A 7480-nucleotide genomic window follows, 5' to 3' on the forward strand; every position below is an offset into this window, starting at 1 on the left:
GTGGGATCAATAAAGTTTAATTATTATTGTCATAATGTCAATGGACATCCTCACTTGTATGAAAGTACAAGGATGTGTGTGCATGCGAGTGAGGGACGATTTGCTATTTCTGCTCTGCCTCCCGTGACCTTCGGCAGCTCCTGCGGCTCCTGCGGCTCCTGCCCCCGTGGCTCCTGCGCCTCCTGCGGCTCCTGCGCCTCCTGCCCCCGTGGCTCCTGCGCCTCCTGCGCCTCCTGCGCCTCCTGCGCCTCCTGCGCCTCCTGCCCCCGTGGCTCCTGCGCCTCCTGCGGCTCCTGCGCCTCCTGCGCCTCCTGCGCCTCCTGCGCCTCCTGCCCCTCCTGCCCCCGTGGCTCCTGCGCCTCCTGCGCCTCCTGCCCCCGTGGCTCCTGCCGCTCCTGCGCCTCCTGCGCCTCCTGCCCCCGTGGCTCCTGCGCCTCCTGCGCCTCCTGCCCTCGTGGCTCCTGCGCCTCCTGCGCCTCCTGCCCCCGTGGCTCCTGCGCCTCCCGCGCCTCCTGCCCCCGTGGCTCCTGCAGCCTCGTGGCCTTGTGCGGTTGCTGCACCTGTTTGTGCATCACAGACGCAGACACGCCTCATGGACCACAACACGGATCCACTGGCACCGCTGTGATCCGAGGCCTGTGCTGCGTGTGGAAGGATGTTGTATCCAACTCCGTCCACTGCTGGCAGCACATTCCCTCTGAGGTGATCTGTTATAGTGACAGGGCAGCGTGTATTTTTAGCCAGAGAGAGAAAGGACAAATAATGAAGCAGGAAAGACGAAGGGAGACAATGAGAGGACGAGGACGATGGGAGGGGTGAAAGCAAAACCAGCTGGATGTTGCTGACTTGTTTAGAGCAGAGTCTATTTACTGAACATCACATTACACAATGTCACACACGTATCAGCACCGACATCATACTGTAGCTTCGGCTGCTGATGAGCTGGTTTGAAGCACAAAGCTGGTGTTTGCGGCGGTTTTGAGACATTTGGCCTGATAATAATATTATTATTATTAATAATAATAATAATAATAATAATAATAATAATAATAATAATAATAATAATAATAATAATAATAATAATAATAATAATAATAATAATAATAATAATAATAATAGTGGGTCAGTGGTGAACCTGCCGGTTGCAGATGTTCATCTGAATGATGAATTTCGTTCAGTCAGTTCTACTGTAAACTGAAGGAGACTGAAACTCCTGTTAGAGCACTGACGAAGCGTTTACCCCAAACTTCTTCTTTTTGCTTCTCCTTTTTCTCACTGGGATCCTTTTGACGGTGGGACGCTGTGTTTTTGTGTCGACACGGCAGCAGACGGCTTCGGCCTCAACCTCAGAGGCGCTGGGAGCCGCGGTCGGGCTCTGGTCTGCACACGCAACTCGTGAAGCTTCTGCACCGCACAATGTCCCCTCGCTCGCCCGCTCTCTCTCTCTCTCTTTCTGGTTTGTTCCCTGAGTCAGCAAAGCTTCTGTCTCAGCTCCAGTTTCTCTCCCCCGGCCTGCTGCAGGACACTATTAGGACATCTGTGCGTGTCTGTGTGTGTGCATGCCTTTGTAGGGGAGAGCTTCTGTTGCATTTACGTGGTCAGGTCCTTTCACCATCTTATGCAATATGATATTTTTCACTTTGCGAGTAACCCTGGATATTTCTGTCTGCTGCGACCGACTCAGCTTCTGAACCAGTGCTCCATAAAAGATGCACGTCTCCTGAAACACTCCCAGTGGCTTTGAATGTTGTAGTGAGAGAGAGTGTGTGTGTGTGTGTGTGTGTGTGTGTGTGTGTGTGTGTGTGTGTGTGTGTGTGTGTGTGTGTGTGTGTGTGTGTGTGTGTGTGTGTGTGTGTCGTTCGATAATATTAGCTCTGCTAACATAGACCAAAAATAGCAAACTGAGGTGTGAAGTAAAAAAGGAAAGGACAATTTAGTGGAGCAGTAACTGACATCGGGTGAGTTACACACACACACACACACACACACACACACACACACACACACACACACACACACACACACACACACACACACACACACTTGTGAAGTCGTCTCCCACTGACTGAGTGTGTCTGTTGGCAGGAATCACGCCTTTGCGTAGCTCTGCCGTGTGATCGGCTCCTTTTCTCGGCTTGTGTGATTCCGTTTGTCTACACAAATCAGCATCAGAGGCCCCGGCGTTCAGCTTTACTCACTACGCTTTTAGAAGCTCACTTATCTTTTTTCTCAATGAAGGTTGGGTCTCACCAACACAAACTCTAGCGTGGTCATATTGGTTTTGAATATTACTATTATTAAACCAGAAGAAGTCGACTCTGGTTGTTATGTTTTGAGAACGTACTCAGTCCTTTGACATCTGCATTAAACACCTCACAACATGTCAGTTTAATGACTCAAACAGCTTCACCCTGTTGAGGTTTAAAATGTACAGTAGCTAAGATTCAGTATAAAGTGTCAGATTTCTTTATAATTCTCATTTTGAATGTTTACGCAGTGAACGGAGTAAATGTTTTTTCCCAGTTCTATTTACGTCTGTGTTTATAGGATGTTGTAGTGTGAATACAGAAGTGAGACTTGGAGAGAAAGAAGGAGAGAGGAAATGATACTGAACGCTGGCTGTAGTGTGTAATGATCAGACACACACACACACACACACACACACACACACACACACACACACACACACACACACACACACACACACCATGTGATCTCTCGATCAGCGCTGGAGTCACACCCTCCCACTTGCTGTGGCTGTTTGATCACAATCTCCCTCCAACCACTGGCTCCAGTCAAACAGAAACTTTTTACAGATAAAGTGTTCGACATGAAATCATTGTTGACCTTTCTTAATCTTTCACGTTATATTTATATGCAGAGAAAACGCTACATGCCCCAACGTGAATCCGGCATAAGCTCTGATCTTAAGGTTTCTGTTGGATGATAGCGAACATTAGCTTTATATCTGATGCTGGTGGAATCCAGTTCAATAAAAAGGTCAGAATGTCAGAGAATATAAAAACGAGCAGCTTAAAGTTCCAAACACTTACAATAAGGAAGCAGTTGCACATTTGCATTCTTCACAACAGTTTAGTTGAGTTTTTTGTTAGATTTAAATCAGCCATATTGATTTTTGTCGCTGTGTCACGGCCCCTTAACAATCTCCCTGCTCTGCTTTTATTTGTAGAAGCAGTTGTTTGCAGGAGGCGGCAGAGGAACCGCTCTCACTTTCACGCAGCAGCTCTGTCCATGTGAAGTCTCTCCTCGGCTGAGCTGAGATGCTGCCATGGCAGCTCCTCACGAGTCCTCATGTCTGAAAGCTCTGACTCATGTCTAATAAACGCTAAGTCTTAATCACAGGAAACCTCCTGCTGGCTTTCTGCCAGGTCATATGTGAAGGCAAGAGCACATGACTTATTGCTACATTACACATCACATTCCCATATTTCGCAGTGGTTTCTTAATAAGATGTACGAGTGCTCCTTTGTGGTTTCTGTTGAGAGTAAAGCACATGATGCCACTTTACGCCGATCACGGGCAAGTGATTAAAAGGGGAAGTGATGTTATGACTGCGATGACAGACCTCGGGTCAGATCTGACCTCCGCCCGCTCACCTGCAGCGCTCGCCGCGCACCTTGTTCTGCTGCGAGGCCCAGGATTGGCCGACGGGTTGAGGCTGAGGCGCGTTGGCAGCAAATAGCCGGGCCGTGGGCCGGTCCATTCTGGGCTGGAGGGAGGTTAATGAGTGAAGCCGCTGGGCTGTCGGCCAAACATGAGCAGAAATGCTAAGGCTCCCACAATGAGCCTGACTGTATTACCACTGAGCTCTGTCTAATTATACACTCTCAGAGAGAGAGAGAGAGAGAGAGAGCGAGAGAGAGAGAGAGAGAGAGAGAGCGAGAGAGAGAGAGAGCGAGAGAGAGAGAGAGCGAGAGAGAGAGAGAGAGAGCGAGCGCGAGCGAGCGACAGAGAGAGAGAGAGAGAGAGAGAGAGAGAGAGAGAGAGCGAGAGAGAGAGAGAGAGAGAGAGAGAGAGAGAGAGAGAGAGAGAGAGAGAGAGAGAGAGAGCTTATTAGGCAGGCATAGAAAAAAGTTATCAAGTGTCAGCGTGTGTCAGAGGGACTTACTGAGAGGCATGACTGGAGACTGAAGTTGTAACGGAAGAGAGAAGGTGTGTGTCGGTTAGAGCAAAGGAGAGAAAGAAGGAGGGGGTGGGAGAGATCAAGCAAGCTGGGAAGAGAGAGAGGGAGAGAGAGAGAGCAAAGAGGCGTTTAGAGAGTGAGAAGGAGAAGAGGCAGGAATAGGATGAAGGGAGGAAAGGCTCAGCCGTAGAGGAGGAAGACACTGCGCTCTGTAAACTGGATTTTCCTACGCGCCTGCCTCTGCCTGATCCAATGAGTAAACTCTGCTACCTGCTACGCAAAGGCACCCGCTGAGGTATGTGACCACACCGCTTCCTCCTGACTGAATGAATGGAGACACACACAGCGCTGTGGGAGTCGATGCTCGGAGGAAGCCTCTTCATGAGTTACTGTAAAGACATCCTGAAAGTGGGCTGGCTTCAGTCTGAAGGTGTGTGTGTGTGTGTGTGTGTGTGTGTGTGTGTGTGTGTGTGTGTAGAGGGTGGAGGTTCATCACTGAGTCGACAGCAGATCAGGACTTTCAGAATTAGAGCAGTGGGCTTAAATAGCCTGGTCCAGAGATAGACAGGGGCCCTGGAGGAGCCCGCTTGGACGGGAGGGATGGATGTGAGATGGGGGGGGGGGGGGGGGGGGGGGCAGCATGTGCAGCTGCATCAGCTGATCCAACTTCAGATCAAACATGGAGTTTGCTGCTGATGAACTGTGGCATCAGGACGTCGGTGCCTGTGTTTTCCGCGAGCTCTGCGCTGCTGCACTGATTTCCCACACGCTGCGTGTGTGTGAGAAGCCTTCTCAGCCATGAGCCACAGCGACGACGCTCGTCCCCCACGACTTCACGCACTTGTGTCTGTGTGGACAGGAAGTGCTGCCACCGAGGCTCACAAATAGAAATGCTGTGTGTGCACGCTCCACTTTGCATAGCTGGCTGCTGAATGAAGAGGAGCTCCATGTGTTGAACGGCTCCAGAACCTGAGGACGTCGAGGGAGGAGCCGCTCCGTTCCTCTGAGCGACGACCCTGTGTTTGTGGTGTTTGTGCACGCCGGCCTCCGGCGGCAGCGCTGCCGGCCCTTTAAGAGGCTATTTTTACGCGCACACGCAGACTGGGGCTCGGCCTCGCTGCTGTGACTCCACGCAGCACATCCTATAGGAGCCACAGCTGCCGGTGGCGCACGCGAACGCGTCCTCCAGGAGAGCGGCCGCTTCCAACAGGAGCTAAAAGTGATGCTGAGTGGGAGCGAGCAGTGAAGACTCAGCCTGCACCAGTGCCAGCGTTCCCACATACTTGTTTTGATATGCAGATAGCTATGAAAGAAATGTGAAAACATTGGTGCCCCCTTCTTACAAACACATGAGACACTTTACTTTACTGACACCTACACGCTCCTCGAAGAACGCGCGAAAACCAGCACATTCCAGAACATTTTCTCTCACACACACACACACACACACACACACACACACACACACACACACACACACACACACACACACACACACACACACACACACGGATGCAGTCAGAGGTGCTCGGCGCTGCACACCCACCACCAGAATCACTTGTTCTGCCTCAATATCTGGACCTAAAATAATCTTCTCCTTATGCAATGTGCACGTTATATAATGCATGGTCTGTCATTATCACAGTGCTCCTTCACGCCCTGCTGTGCCTCTCCACCTACAGCACACACACACACACACACACACACAAACACAGGACAGACACACACACACACACACACACACACAAACACAGGACAGACACACACACACACACACACACACACACACACACACACACACACACACACACACACACACAAACACAGGACAGACACACACACACACACACACACACACACACACACACACACACACACACACACACACACACACACACCTTGTGGTGACAGTCACATACTCTCCTCCAGCGCTCTCTCCCATGTTGAGTGCCGGTTCTTGAACAGGCAGAGAGGCAGACGCAGAGCAGGTGGGACTGAAACCCAGAGAGATGTGGAAGCAGAACGAGGAGCACGTTTGTGCCCAAATCGCGCCTCTGGAGCCGTTGGTGCATGTTTTCTGGGCTCCTGTTGGGAGAAAATGCTGCTCTTTCCTGCTCCGACATTCTCTGAGTGGCAGAAACACACACAGGCGCTCATTCACAGGATGTCAGTGTTGATCAGTTGAACAGAACGGAGTGGAGCAGAAGCCTCTTCTAGACATGAACGTCTGAGAGGAGTCCACAGCCACTCGTTGCAGCAGGACACTTCTTCTGTGGTGTGTGTAGCTACAGACGGGCCTCACAGTTTGCACACAAGCACATGAGAACCGGCCTGGGAGCTGCAGCGAGCGTCAGGTGTGAGGAGCACGGCGCTCAGACTGCTCCGATACAGACGCACCTGTGGGCAGAACGTCCCCTGAGCCGAGGAGGTGCTCACAGGCCTGTTCTGTGGGGTTCTGTGGGGTTCTGCTCCCGTGGGGTTCTGCTCTGTGGGGTTCTGTTCTGTGGGGTTCTGTTCTGTGGGGTTCTGCTCCTGTGTTTTTTCTGCTTCTGTGTGGTTCTGTTCCTGTGTTTTTTCTGCTCCTGTGTTTTTTCTGCTCCTGTGGGGTTCTGCTCCTGTGAGGTTCTGTTCTGTGGGGTTCTGCTCCTGTGTTTTTTCTGCTCCTGTGTTTTTTCTGCGCCCGTGGGGTTCTGCTCCTGTGGGGTCCTGCTCCTGTGGGGTTCTTTTCTGTGGGGTTCTGTTCTGTGTGGTTCTGTTCCTGTGTTTTTTCTGCTCCTGTGTTTTTTCTGCGCCTGTGGGGTTCTGCGCCTGTGGGGTTCTGCTCCTGTGGGGTTCTGCTCCTGTGTTTTTTCTGCGCCTGTGGGGTTCTGCTCCTGTGGGGTTCTGCTCCGTGGGGTTCTGTTCTGTGGGGTTCTGCTCCATGGGGTTCTGCTCCTGTGGGGTTCTGCTCCTGTGGGGTTCTGCTCCTGTGGGGTTCTGTTCTGTGGGGTTCTGCTCCTGTGTTTTTTCTGCGCCTGTGGGGTTCTGCTCCTGTGGGGTTCTGCTCCGTGGGGTTCTGTTCTGTGGGGTTCTGCTCCGTGGGGTTCTGCTCCGTGGGGTTCTGCTCCTGTGGGGTTCTGCTCCTGTGGGGTTCTTTTCTGTGGGGTTCTGTTCTGTGGGGTTCTGCTCCTGTGGGGTTCTGTTCTGTGGGGTTCTGCTCCTGTGGGGTTCTGCTCCTGTGGGGTTCTGTTCTGTGGGGTTCTGCTCCTGTGTTTTTTCTGCTCCTGTGTGGTTCTGCTCTGTGGGGTTCTGCTCCTGTGTTTTTTCTGCTCCTGTGTTTTTTCTGCTCCTGTGTGG

At 51.6% G+C, this 7480-nt stretch overlaps 1 protein-coding gene and 1 long non-coding RNA gene across 3 annotated transcripts in view; one reads left to right on the plus strand and one right to left on the minus strand.

Annotated features, from left to right (window-relative positions):
* Nucleotides 1–563: 563 nt before the first annotated feature.
* Nucleotides 564–4197, minus strand: LOC129604372 (uncharacterized). Of its 2 annotated transcripts, none has more exons than XR_008695187.1 (3): nucleotides 4130–4197; nucleotides 3618–3762; nucleotides 564–707 (listed from the first exon to the last, which is right to left on the minus strand). It is a non-coding gene; the product is annotated as an uncharacterized LOC129604372 (long non-coding RNA). The 2 variants fall into 2 exon arrangements; XR_008695188.1 differs by having other exon boundaries at nucleotides 3618–3730; nucleotides 4130–4184.
* Nucleotides 4147–7480, plus strand: part of zmp:0000000926 (uncharacterized) — a 14518-nt gene continuing 11184 nt past the window's right edge. Inside the window, exon 1 of the mRNA XM_029155357.3 lies at nucleotides 4147–4439. The gene's annotated coding sequence lies outside the window, so the exon portion shown is untranslated. The remainder of the gene's footprint in view (nucleotides 4440–7480) is intronic.

The sequence above is a fragment of the Betta splendens genome, chromosome 7, assembly GCF_900634795.4.
Source record: "Betta splendens chromosome 7, fBetSpl5.4, whole genome shotgun sequence".
NCBI classification, from domain to species: domain Eukaryota; kingdom Metazoa; phylum Chordata; class Actinopteri; order Anabantiformes; family Osphronemidae; genus Betta; species Betta splendens.